At 39.8% G+C, this 14,063-nt stretch overlaps 1 protein-coding gene across 4 annotated transcripts in view; it reads right to left on the bottom strand.

Moving 5' to 3' along the window:
* The window catches only part of RERE (arginine-glutamic acid dipeptide repeats), a 389,301-nt gene extending 375,309 nt beyond the window's left edge, over positions 1-13,992 (bottom strand). For 3 of the 4 annotated variants that reach the window (XM_019746720.2, XM_074334103.1, XM_019746721.2), the window contains exon 1: positions 13,472-13,969. The gene's annotated coding sequence lies outside the window, so the exon portion shown is untranslated. Of the gene's footprint in view, positions 1-13,471 lie in introns of all 4 variants that reach the window. The other variant, XM_019746719.2, reaches the window with a different exon arrangement.
* Between the last annotated feature and the right edge of the window lie 71 nt (positions 13,993-14,063).

Below are 14,063 nucleotides of genomic sequence, written 5' to 3'. Positions count from 1 at the left end.
AAAAAAGAATCTAAAAGTAAAAAGTATAGGCTTTGCGTATGTATTTATTTAATTAGGTAATATTTACATATGACAAGAGGTAACTATGAAAGGTAAGGACCCTCTCTCCATCTTTCTCCCCAGTTCCCTAGTATGTATCCTCCTTGAAAGACAATCACTACGATCAATTTCATAATACAGGGTTTTAAGAAGTCCTTAGACACTGTAACTTTATTACACATTCATAACTTCGGGTCTAAGTTGATAGAAATAACCTGTGGCATTTAAGAGTAAATTTATTTTTGGCAATTATACAATTGCACAGAGTGTACCTGTATTTTGGGGCAAATAAAACACGACAACCAACAGATGGAAAGATAAACTGTGTCGTATGACTTGCAAAACTAAAGTTATCCTGAGCTGTGAAGTCATTGTTCATTATCAGGAAAATTACAGATTCTTTAAAGCATACCTATAACCCAAGTTATTAAAGTTTCTTCATAGTGTAAAAATTGCTGCCTTCAGTTTCTTTATTCTACAAAGACCCTAAAATTCTCACTGAATTATGGAAAATATGCTACGCCATTACAAATAAAATATTGAAGAAGAATGCAAATGTTTCCTAAAGCTAGATTTCTTAAGGAATGTTAATAAAACTAATAAAATGTTAACAAAAGCATTTCTCAGTATATTAATAGCAACAAGATGTCTGTACATTTTTCTAATTTATAAATAGTAAGAACCAAATGTTTCCAAGAGGTCTTTAATCATGTTTAGTATATAAAAACTTAGGAAATTTAAATTAATTATTCCTGCAATGAATACCATGCAAATTAAAAATATGCTGATCAAATTATGCTACTTTGATAAGAATATTCCAATCAGAAGGCTGTCAGTTCATGTTGTCAGAAAATTTACCTGGCAATAAAAATCTGAAGCCATCATTAGATTAAAAAAAAAAAATCAGTGAAAACTCTATAATAAATACTGAATTCACTGTAGTAGTATGATAGTCTTACAAATCATGTTGAAGGGTAAATTATCAAATGTGTGAATACTACAGTATCCATTGAGATTTTATGGCACAGATTGCCAGATGCCCTGTAATATTGATTCTTCCCTTCTTCCAAAGTAACAGAATATGATTTTTGTCTAGACATATAGCCATCTCCAAAAAAGACTATATTTGCCAGCTTCCCTTGCAGCTATCTGTGGCCCTGTGATTCTGTTATAATTAAACAGACAGAGTAGAAACGATGTGTTCAACTTCTAGGAAGTATCTTCACAAGATGCGGATGTGCCCAGCTTTTTCCTTTGCCCCATCCTGCTGGTTAAGAATGCAGAACTGCTGACAGGAACCAGAGCGGCTATCTCTGACTAAAACGAGAAAGCTGAGTTCCCCAATGAACACGAAGGTACCATACTGGCCATGACTGTCCATAATTTACATGTAAGAAAGGAAACTTCTATCTTGTTCAAGCCACTGTTTTGGGGTTTCTGTCACTCACTGCTGTACCTAATCCAATTTAACACAAGGCAAAACTATAAAGAGTGCCATATGTATTTATTATTTCATTAAACAATTTCTAGTACATATTTTAAATGTATTGGGATTTAAAATAAAACTCATTTTTGATGATTCAAATAACTAATAAATTCTAAAATGTTTTTCTATACTATATTTGAGATATTAAAATGTTACAATCAAGAAGTTGTCAAAAAAAGCAGCTTCCTGAATATGCCTTGGGATCAAGAGATTAAGCTAAGTCTCTTTTACATTATCCACCTCAACAATACTATACAATAACATTATTAATTTATTCATTCAACAAATGAATGCCTACGGCACACCTCACATGCTAGATGCAAAAAACACTGTCGTGACCAAAGCAGAGTGGTCTTTACCCTCCTGGAGTTTACAAGACAGCAACGTACCTGAGGCTGCAAAATCTGAGCGTAACACTCTAGATGCCTCTTTTCCAGCTTCCAAGTTAATAATCCCCTTTCTGTTGTATATTCTTGTTTCAGACTGAGTACAGTATGATTACTCTTCAGCTTTGCTCTGCTAACATAATCATATATAATCATTTTCCTCAAAGATTACACTCCCTTCACCAAAATACCACAGCAGCAATCATTAATGGTGGGCCACTTTTCCAAATGGCAAACCTTATTTATCATATGGTATTTCTCCTTAATTTCTTCTCAAAGACCTTAAATTTGAAAAATACTTTGTACTTCCTCCCAGGCCCCAGGGAGTATCCTAAAAAAAGTCAGGGTGTAGGGCTACTAGACAGACGGCCAATTGCTTTTAGTTACTTCTCACAGACCATTAAACCAAGCTGACTAGAAAGCTGAAGCTATACCACCAAGATGTGTCTCTCTTTCCATCCTCTACCTTCTAGAACCTCTCTAAGTGGAGGGAACATTAATCTGATTGTATCAGACTGACTGGACTTCTTTGTAAGTATGAAGATTAAATGCAGATTAAATATTACACACATATGTGTGTGTCTATATATATATATATATATATATATATATATATATATTTGCTTTCTTGTTCTCGTTCATTTCTCTCATACACACTCTAAAAGACTAATGTGCCATTTCCCCGAAAATAAGACCTAGCCGGACAATCAGCACTAATGCATCTTTTGGAGCAAAAATTAATGTAAGACCTGGTATTATATTATATTATATTATATTATATTATATTATATTATATTATATTAGACCAGGTCTTACATTATAATAAAATAAGACTGGGTCTTACATTAATTTTAGCTCCAAAAGATGGATTACAGCTAATTGTCCAACTAGGTCTTATTTTCAGGGAAACACGGTAGTAAATTAGTCAGATTTAAGAGCAAGGGAAATCCCTTGCCTAGGCTTCAGCTTAAGCAATACACTCCAACCCAGTTTACTGGACAGCTCTACATTGATATTTTGGTCAACAGCCCAATTAATAATAAAATAATAATTTGAATTTCCCACTTGCCACTGTCCTACTTATATAAATCTCCTTCAAGAACATCACAAGGAAGAGGAATACAAAGCTATGACATTCTGATCATTTACCAACACCCCAACCTCATCATTACTCTGTGGTCTGTGCCATTGACTTGGTATTTAATCATGTACTGTTTTGTAGTATTTCCTATATTCAAGGAATAAAAATGTTACAGTTGGTAACTTAGAACTTACACAAACCCTCTAGAGTTGACCCATTGTTCCTACATATCTCCTGGTTGTTGAGTGTTGCAGATAACAAAAAAAGGGGACATCGTGGAAAGCTAAATCTCTGGATGATGATGACAACAGCAATAATAATAAATATAGGCTAATAATGATTGAGCACTTACTATTTACCAGAGGCATTTTAAGCACTTTATATGTATTAATTACTTTGGTCCTCACAAGAAAATTTGTGAGATGAGTACTATTACTGTGTTTCCCTGAAAATAAGACCTAGCCGGACAATCAGCTCTAATTCATCTTTTAGAGAAAAAATTAATATAAAATCCGGTATTACATTATATTATATAAGACCCAGTCTTATATTATAGTAAAATAAGACCAGGTCTTATATAATATAATATAATGAATATATTACAATATAATATAATATAATACCAGGTCTTATGTTAATTTTTGCTCCAAAAGACGCATTAGAGCTAACTGTCTGGCTAGGTCTTACTTTCGGGGAAAACACGGTATTATCCCCATTTTACAGATGAGGAAACCGAGCCACAGAAAAGTAAATAATTTGCCCAAAATCACAGAGCTAAAAAGTAGCAGGCTGGGGATTGAGACTAGAGGTCTTAACTATTTTGCTACAATATTAGAAATGTTAAGAGTGGACAAAGATTGGTAAGTTTTGCGGCTCAGTGCCAAAAAGACATCCAAGGAGGCAGAGGGCAACATGAATCTGGATCTCAGCAAAGAGCAGGGCTGTATTTATAAACTTACAGGTTGGAAGCAACAGGTGGAATGGGGTCACTCTGGAAGACAGTGCTGAGGAAGAAGTTAATGGACAGAATCATGAGGAACACCAATATTTAAAATAAAGTTAAAATAAAATAAAGTTAACGTGGTGTCAGATGGGAACTAGATTTATCATGGGGGTCACTTTGTAAATTATATAAATGTCTAATCACTATGTTGTACACATGAAACTAATATATGTATATAAATGTATATATTGTATGTCGATTGCAAAAAATTTTAATAAACAAAATAAAATTAACACATTTTATGTCAAACGTAGTAAGTAGTGGTAATTTAGTATATTAGATATATAAAACACATAATATAATTCAAAACAAAATATGTAACTGTTATACCTAAGCTACGACAACTAGAACATGATTTAACTGTAATGACTATAGGTTTACGGCAGCATCTCTGATTTGATTGTACTGTTGGTCATAGCTTAGGTTTTCATGCAAAATCTTTGGGCAAGAACATCACCAATAACACTGCTGCTGTGAGAAAAAATAATCTGCTTTAAGATCTATCTTCAGACATGCTTTCCAGGGACTATACAGTTGTGAAAACAAAGACGGCCTCAAAGAAAGATGACCATATTTCAATGATTCTAAGCGGCACAACGTTTTACATCTGCATGGCACTGAAAATGGGACAGCTCTTACACAGTTTAATTGACAGTATTATTTTCATTCTTATGGTACATAAAATAATGATACATCTTCTACTAATGGCACCTTAGAGTCAATGAAATGTATCTTTCGGAATACATCTAATTCCATGTGTAAGCATACATATTGGTGTAAAGAAAAACTATCTGCCTTCAAGGGGTTTACAATCTAATGCAAAGAATAAGATTAACCCTAAGATAAATTCAAGTAACAAACATTTACACAAGATATGAAGAGATAAAATGAGTGGGAAGGTTAAAGAACTAAGAGAAAAGTAATTAACGGGTAGGAAATAAGAGTGGCCAAACTAAAAAAACATAAGGCAGTTTGTCCTAACCACAGTTTTAATTGAAATAGATTAGATCTGATGTAATAACAGGAAGAAAGTAAGAAATAAATGACATCTCAACAATGGTACAGGGAGAAGATGAATAATGTCAGGTTTTGGTCATGTCACTGTCCTCTCAGAATGAAAAACTACTCTCCAGTTAAAGTAAAGCACTGCTGGGCCAGCCAGGTGGCTCAGGCGGTTAGAGCTCCATGCTCCTAACTCCGAAGGCTGCCAGTTCGATTCCCACATGGGCCAGTGGGCTCTCAACCACAAGGTTGCCGGTTCAACTCCTGGAGTCCCACAAGGGATGGTGGGCTCCGCCCCCTGCAACTAAGATTGAACACGGCACCTTGAGCTGAGCTGCCTCTCCCCAATGACTCAGTTGGTTGGAGCAGGGGCTGTCAACCACAAGGTTGCCGGTTTCAACTCCCACAAGGGATGGTGGGCTGTGCCCCCTGCAACTAGCAACGGCAACTGGACCTGGAGCTGAGCTGCGCCCTCCACAACTAAGATTGAAAGCTCAACAACTTGACTTGGAAAAAAGTCCTGGAAGTACACACTGTTCCCCAATAAAGTCCTGTTCCCCTTCCCCAATAAAATCTTTAAAAAAAAAAAAAAAAAAGAGTAAAGCGCTGCTTGCAATAAATAATCAAAGGGAAAAACATTTTTTTTAAATCTTCTACATCTCTCTCCTTTAAACCCCTGTGATGACAAATTCTTTGATATTCCTCCTTCAAGAGGCAGAGTTTAATTCCCTTCCCTTTGCGTGTGGGTGGGACTTAGTGACTTGGTTCTAATAACAAAATATGGTGGAAGTGATAGTGTGTGATTTCTGAGACCAGGACATAAAAGGCTCCTTTCTTTTTCCCTTTCTCTGCCTTTCTTTCTCTTTTTTCCTTCCTTCCTTCCTTCCTTCCTTCCTTCCTTCCTTCCTTCCTTCCTTCCCTCTCTCTCTCTCTCTCTCTCCCCACTGTTCTGGGGAAAGCCAAATCCCACATCATGAGGTCACTCAAGTAATCATATGGAGAGGTCCACGTGGCAAGCAACTGAGGCTTCCCACAGAAGCCTTCTGCCCACAGCCAAGTGAGTGAGCCATCTGGGAGCAGAGCCTCCAGCCCCAGCCAAACCTTCAGATGACGGCAGCCCCAGCTGACTTCTTGACTGCGATCTCAAAAGAGACCTGAGCCAGAATCACTCCGCTAAGCCACTCCCAAGCAACCGACCACAGAAACCATATGTAAAGATGTTTACTGTGTTGTCATTAAGTTTTGAGGTCCTTTGAAATGCAGCAATGCATAACTAATACAACCCCATGATGTTTTGTGTCTCTAAAACACTTTACCTTCTAATAGTTATGTGTACACGGATGGCCAATATATACAGCAATTTCCAGAAGGCTGTTTTCTTCATCTTTGTATACAGGTAAAGCTCACCTCAATGAACTGCACAGTTAAGTACTTGTTTTTTGTTTTTATTTGTTGAAAGATTCTTGCCAGTGCCTACACAGTTGACTACAGGTAACCAAAAATGATTAAAAGTGATTAAAAACCTTGAATAAGAGTATAGCTACTAGAGTGGGGTGAAAAAGAGAAATATTGATTCGATGGATGTGGTTGAAAATGGAATAAGAGGGGAAAAAAGAGAAAATGGAATAAGAGACAATGGATGCAACAATCCAAAATAACTCCAGAATGGCATATGTATAAGGTGAAAATAGCAATCATTTCGTACCCTTGAAATACTGCAGTGCAAAACTTGCTTGAAGAAAAATAGTTCAGTGCAGCAAAGCATCCTAATAGTAACACTTAGAACTTCATTATTAAAAACAAAAGGACAAGCCACTTGATTAAGAAAGTATTAATTTTACATGTGCTTCTCAAACTGTTCTTCAGAATATAGGAACTACCTATAAGAAGGTCATCGTATTCTCTAAGAAAGGAAAAAAAGCAAGCAAACCAAACAAAGCTCAGTTGGTTAGAGCACAAGCTCTCAACAACAAAGTTGCCTGCCGGTTCAATTCCCACATGGGATGGTGGGCTGCAACCCCTGCAACTAAGATTGAAAATGGCGACTGGACTTGGAGCTGAGCTGCACCCTCCACCACTAGATTGGAGGATGACGTGACTTGGAGCTGATGTGTCCTGGAGAAACACATTGTTCCCCAATATTCCCCAATTAAAAAAAAAAAAGTGCTTTAAAAAGAAAAGTCCTTTATATACTAGAGGACATTTCTGAGGCTTTAAAGTGTTAATGTGCATTACAAATTGATTTCATCTCAGAATACTTGCATCTTATTAGTATGCTATGAATATAGTTTGGGAAACACTGACTTGGGTAGTCAGACAAGTAGACAGGTAGGTGGGTAGATTCATAGGAAATAAGAGGAGAACAAGACAAATGTAATAAAATGAGCTCACCTGAAAGAGATGGTAACTGGCTACCAGCTTTGATTATGCAGTTTCTTAAAGCAAAATAAAGTACTAGATAAGCCATCAAAAGCAACAATAGCTACTTCAAATGTCAGGGAAAATTAAGATGGGAAAAACATGACAGGATATAACAGAAAAAAAGAAATTCCCTTTCCATAGGCCATAGCTCAGAATGCCTCCCATCCCCTTGACTCCCACTGTGTACCACCTTGAGAGCTGGCTTGAAAGGGTGAGCCATCGGGAAGGCCAGCAGGTAGGTAGCTTAAGAGGTGCTCTGACCCTAAACCCTTAACCAACAGTGAACATAACTAACGACCTATCAGATTTTCTCTCTTGGGAAGTGTTAAAGACATAAAGAGTCCTTAGTAGTGGAAGTGGAAGCAGAAGCATAAAGATACAAGGAAAGCCGAGATAAAACGGCGGAGTGAGTGCGCAGTAGAGGATTGGGTGGGTTAGCCCTGAGTGTTTAGTGCCTCCTGCAGGACAGGAACACCTTTCAGTGGAAAATGGAATAAGTATATTACTGTCCAATCTGCGCAACCTTATATGGTGGCCCTGCCAGAGAGAGCAGGACTACAGACTGATGGCAGGCTTCAGTCACATTCAGTGACCCACATATAAAGAAGGGAGAGGGGAGGGAGAGAGGAGTGAAGGGTCACAGGAAACACTGGCTCTGGGTTTAATAAGGAGCTTTCAGTTTAAATTTACCTGAATGATGTTTCCATATATTAAACGTCTTTTTAAGTCAGTGGCCAGAGCCTACATGGCCCCTTAGGAGTCAAACAAAGTTGTCCTAGTGTGGCTATACCTCCCAAGCGTAACCAGGTTCTGCCCAGGGAGGGAGAGGTTTCCAGAGCAGCTTCTCTGAATTCACACATGCAGACACCTGCCCCCATTCTCTCCTGAACTGTATTCACCTCACACATTAAGCGCCACCCCCACACCACCCCCACTGCCAGCCCCAGAAGTAAGAGAGTCAGGAATCAGACCCCTGGGAGTTTGCTGTACACGTACAGGTGACGACGAGTGTGCACGTGCACGCTCCCGAGCTGAACGGGTTTTGTGGGAAGCGCTGTCTGTCGCTTGCTGCTCCAGGACTCTACAGATGCTGCATGGCCCTGCTTGCTCACAAGCTCTTTCAGGTTAGAGCAGGCCCACAAAGGGGACAATGTGAACACTGTCCCCTTTACAGTGGTGTCCTGATGCTACACACAGCCTGGCACTAGGGTATGGCTCAACAAACTCTGCCTGCTGACGAGGCAACAAGGTAACCTGATCACTAAAGCTGGGTGGGGTCCCTACCAGTGTCCCAGCATCTATGAGGCCCAGTGGAAACCAGGGTTCTTGTTTTTCTGTGAGGCCTGACTCTCAAGGTTTACATTTCGGTTCCACTTTTCCCCAGCACATGAGATGACTTGGAAGACATTCTGTCCCTTGCAACCAAATAAGCTAACCAAAACCCTTACAAATCTCATGTACAACTAGTTTAAAATTAGGGCCTTGACCCATGGCTTCAACTTCTGATGCAAAAGCCCAAGACAAATAGGCTGGGAGGATTCCTCAAATACCAAGTGGTCTATGAATTAGCAGTCATATCATTTTGTCACTTGACCATATAAGGAAAAATTTCACAGTTAAACATATTGCTTATGGTTGATGGCATACTGGCCAATTTTACCAAATGAAAACAACAATTTTACACTGGCACAAACAGGTAACTTGACAAAAAAAGCTCTTATATGAGCCATCCTATCTGACCTAGTTACCTAATATACAGACACGTGTTCCATCTTACATTACTTGGCACAGCAACAAATTAGTTATAGAAATCACAATTCCAACCAAAACTCCAAGCTAGGAAATATATTTAGTATTTGAGAAATTTTTAGCTATTTGTGGTCAAATATTCATTAAAACGACTTAAGGAATCTTAACAATTTTCTAACACATAAATGCTCATTTGATTTCTCCTCATTACTTAAGAAACACTGGAACTCGGATAGATAAGAAACCAAGCACAAGCCAACAGGCTCACCAAAACCACACTTAAATAGGACAAGCAAAGCTATAGATTTGGAATAATTACCAAGATACTAATAATTAACAATCACTTAAATATGATTCAAGAGGAATTCCTGTTTGTTGAAAACCCCTATGATCAACAAAGGGCACAGCATTATCAGAAACTGATTATGTAAGACAATAGCACATTGTTTCAGGGTGTGCCAGTACATGTAATGAAGTTCACAGCTATGTTACCCTAATGGCTCACTTAAACATCTGAATTTTCTGCTATCTTAACCTTTAAATAAACTGCAAAAGAAGCTGCCAAAAGCAGTTAGGAAAGCACACAATTCCCAAAAGAACTTGGTATATACAACTTATTTTACTACTTTAAATGTTTTTTTGATTACTGAGATTTGAACAAGATGTTCAAGATTCAAAACTAATTTTAAAAGCAATGGGTACTTACTAAATCCATAATAATATTCAACATACACTGGTTTTTTGAAAGGCACAGGTCATATTCTTGTGTGTATGTGTTTACAGCACCTGGCATATTTCTGTTCAATTACATACAATTAGTGCAGGACCTGACAGTGGTTACTGTCCCACTTTTTAAAACCTTTCTGATTGCCCAATAAATCAAAGTTGAAAAAGTAACTGGTGCACTTATTTCTTGATTTGGATTACCCTTTTGTTGTAAATTGGTTCTAGTTACTCTAGTTACCTTGAAACAAAACATTGGCAGAGAACATATTGGATTGAAATTACCTTACTCTATTCCTACTGAGTAAATAATGCATTTGAACTGTTCATATTTCATTGTAAAAGATACACAACTTTGGAGATTATGCTCTAAATTTTGAAAGCAAAATGAATCAGAAAGCAGATTCTTATGAGTAATCAGTCTGGAACAAAAGATACTTTCTATACTAAATTCCCCTTGCCACTACAAACCTAACAGTTTATTACATTAAAACAATTGAGATGAGGTAAAATCTGTGATAATAAAAACCCTCCAAGGCATTTACCAAGCAGATTATCTCTGAAACTACACCTTGGTTTAGAATAGAAGCCTTTGAGCAGGAATTTTGCCTATGTTAATCTGTGTACACTTGTTTCACATTTTCTCTCACCTCCAATTTTTTTAAATTTATTGAATTTACTAGGGGTACATTGGTTAGTAAAATTATATAGGTTTCAAGTGCACATTTCTATAATACATAATCTATATACTGCATTGTGCATTCACCACCCAGAGTCAGTTCTCTTTCCATCACCATATAGTTCTAATTTTTTAACTCTAATTCACAGACTAAGTCGTTCTATCAGACAATTGTATTTATGTTTATATGACTATTGAAAACAACACTATTGCGATGCAACATTACATATGCAAAACTGATTTTAGTGAGCTCTTCCCCTACCCCTCCACCCTCTTTACCTGCCTTACCCGACTCCCCCACCCTACACACACACACACACACACACACACACACACACACACCCCTCCCCCTGTTAAATCCCAGACCAAAAACTCTGGGTCCAGTGCTAGTATTTCTCTTTTCTATAGGGCAAGTCTATATGGTTTTTACTAATGATATTGAAAACTTTTAAAGGACTGCTAATGTGTATACAGTTTCCAGCACCAAAAACACAAATAAATCCCCTTATTTTACTATTTCAAGAAAAACTAAATTTCTCATAAAAAACAACAATAGCAATTCAAAAGAGTCCTTAGAAGTCACAATGTGTAAATACTTCTGATAATAGAACAAATTAATGTCAAGACCCAACCAATAACGTAAAGTCTCCATGCAACCTTGCCTGTCAAAGGGCATCTGTATTAGCAGCTTAGGGAAGTGGCATTTGCAGAAAAGCACTACAGCTGCATTCAAAGAAAATCATTAGGCCTCAACCAGTAATCCCCTCCCCCATCCTCTTCGTCAGCATCCTTAAAGCAATTAACCAGCAGAAGGTGCTATTCTGCAACCCACCGTTTTCACACCAACCTCCCTCCTCGACCAGAGCTGGGTTTACCCCAGGTGGACTCTGTCAGCCTATTCCCTGTCCAGGGTTCAAGGAAACCTCTACACTAGCCCGGAAAGCGCAAAACTAGATCTTTTCTTATAGCCCATTTATAAAACAAAACAAAACAAAAACCACTGACAGCTCAACAGCCAGCAAACCTATCCAACCATTGTACCACTAATATGTCACTACACCCACACACACTTTGCTAAATATTAACCTCAAATACGATCTTAATAATCTTAACTGAGACAATCTACTTCTACCTAGGAAAGACGACCCTGGTCACATTCACCACAATAAGAGTCAACTGAACAAATCTCTGTCTCCAACAAAGTCAGAGGCAATGAGGAATAAGAGAGCTATCAAGCCACAACATATAAAGAGGGATTTTATCTTTACATACACAAAAAGGAAACAGCAGCAGAAACCAGGGTTGCAAAGGAAAGAAAGGGAGATGGAAGAGTCTGAACATGTTTTTGAGTGTCCTTTACTTTCCAATGTACTCTTCTGCCTCTTACACGGTTGCAGAAACGGCCAGACATCAGATGGGTGAAAGAAAGCTAAAAAAGAAATGCACCCACCCTTCCCCCATCTTCTCTCCTCTCTCCCAAAAAGAGCTGTGTTTGTCTGTGCAAACCTAGTCCCAAATATGGGAGAGAGAGAATGAATGTGTGTATGTAAGAACAATGAGCCCTCAGCCTGGTATTGTGTGTGTGTGTGTGTGTGTGTGTGTGTGTGTGTGTGTGTGTTTCTCTGCCTCTTTTCCCTTCGACCTCAACAACAACAGGGAGCTGGAAGCCAGCTTTCCATGCAACCTAGGCCATTAAAATAAAAACTGGTTTGTAATTTATGGGGGAATTAATTCGGCAAGCAAATTCATGAAAGGAAATACCTACCCAAAGATGATTTTATGATTGTATAGATCCATCCTCTCTCCCCTCCCCCAACAGACAGCCTAAAGAATCCAGTGTACACCAGACAAAAAGGTTTCTCTTTAAATGGGAAGCAATTAAAAAAACTGTTTGAAATCTAAGCATGGGATGCATTCATTTGTGTTACGTTAAAACATTTATTTTGTAATTCACCAAGTACCCTTTACTAGTTATCTTTTTTGTGTTTAAAAAATTGCTTTGAAGAAAGCTATTTCAGGATTCATACAAAACTACTTTCTAAATGTACCTTAAAATAGCAACACATACTGAAACATTTAAGGCACCCAGTTTCTCAAGGACGCATTTTGCTTAAATCAATGTTTGAAGTCTGTAATCTAGAAAAATTGTAAGCAAACCTTGGAAAAGAGGCAGAGGAAAATGACAATTCAACAATGAATCATTTTGTTTTCCTTTCAACAACTTCTCAAGCAAACCAGTTTCAAAGGAAACCTGCAATAGTTCCCCCTCCCAACACACACACACACACACACACACACACACACACACACTATGTAAAACTACTTCTCTTCTTTCCAAAACCTTTAAAAAATAAAAAGAGGAGCCACTCTCTTTCCCAAAGCAGAACTAAAACAGGATAATAAGAATCCTATTCTGCTGCAAGTGATTTTTGGTTTCATAATTTAGGAATCACAGGGAGCAGAGAACACAAAGAGGGAATCTGCCCCTCACGTGAAAATACTACTTTTTCAGAAAAGTCGTCCCCCAAGACCCCCATATCCACATACATTCAAGGAATTGACTGTTTCAGTCCCTGACTTCCTTTCTTCTCCCTACTTCAGCCAATAACGTAGTCCCATGAAACAGTTTCACCTCAGACAAGTCAAACAAGAGCAGGAATAAGCAGCAAAGAAAGAGCAGGGGTCAGCGGGCGAGTGGGACAGTCCCCTGGCCGGACAGGGCCGAGGAAGCCCCTCGCCCTTTGATTCCGGGCCGCGCGCGGCTCCACGCGGGCCTTCCCTGCAGGCTCACAGCGGACGAGGGGTTCCACGCCGACCCCCTTTGCCCACCCCGCGCCCGGTGCCCAGGATCAGGCGCCAGAAAAGAAAGCGGAGGCCACGCGCAGGCAAATTGGAGGCTTACCTTCCCCGGATGCGCTACACCATCAATGGAGATGTGTTCGGCAGGCTCCCGGGAAAGTGGGGGGACGCGGCGAGAGGCCCGCGGGGCTGGGGGCCGCGGGGCTCGGGCCGAGGAGGGGCCGGCCGCGGGACGCAGGCGGGGCTGCAGGGACTTCCCTCCCGTGACCTTTAGTGCCGTCTCCACTAGGCTCCTTTCTCGCTTGGCCGGTCCCTCAGAAGCGAGAGCCCAGGATCATGTCTGGTTTTGTTTTTTCTGAGGGCGAGGGGGCTCCCTGAGGATGATGGTGGGGTTTTTTTTTCCCTCAACTAGGAGAGAAAATGAGGCAGAGACAACGTGGGAAGCGAGCGAGGGGAGGCGGAGGCGGGGGCGAGACCCGAGCCGGGGAGCGTCTCGGGCGTGCGGGAGGAAGACGAGGCTGGGAGCGTGGGGGGCGGCTCGCGAGCGTCTGTGGGAGCAGCGGCACCTCAGCGATGGAGGCCGAGCCGCGGCGGGGTTGCTGCACCGACCCACCGCCCACTCCGCGCTCGGGTCCGGCCCACCTCGCAGTATCGCGCCTCGCTATTGGCGCATCCCGGCGTGACGCGCGCGGAGG

The sequence above is a fragment of the Rhinolophus sinicus genome, linkage group LG06 (genome assembly GCF_036562045.2).
Source record: "Rhinolophus sinicus isolate RSC01 linkage group LG06, ASM3656204v1, whole genome shotgun sequence".
Taxonomy (NCBI): Eukaryota; Metazoa; Chordata; class Mammalia; order Chiroptera; family Rhinolophidae; genus Rhinolophus; species Rhinolophus sinicus.
Note: the sequence above shows the minus strand (reverse complement) of the source record. Positions and strands in the feature narration are given on the sequence as shown.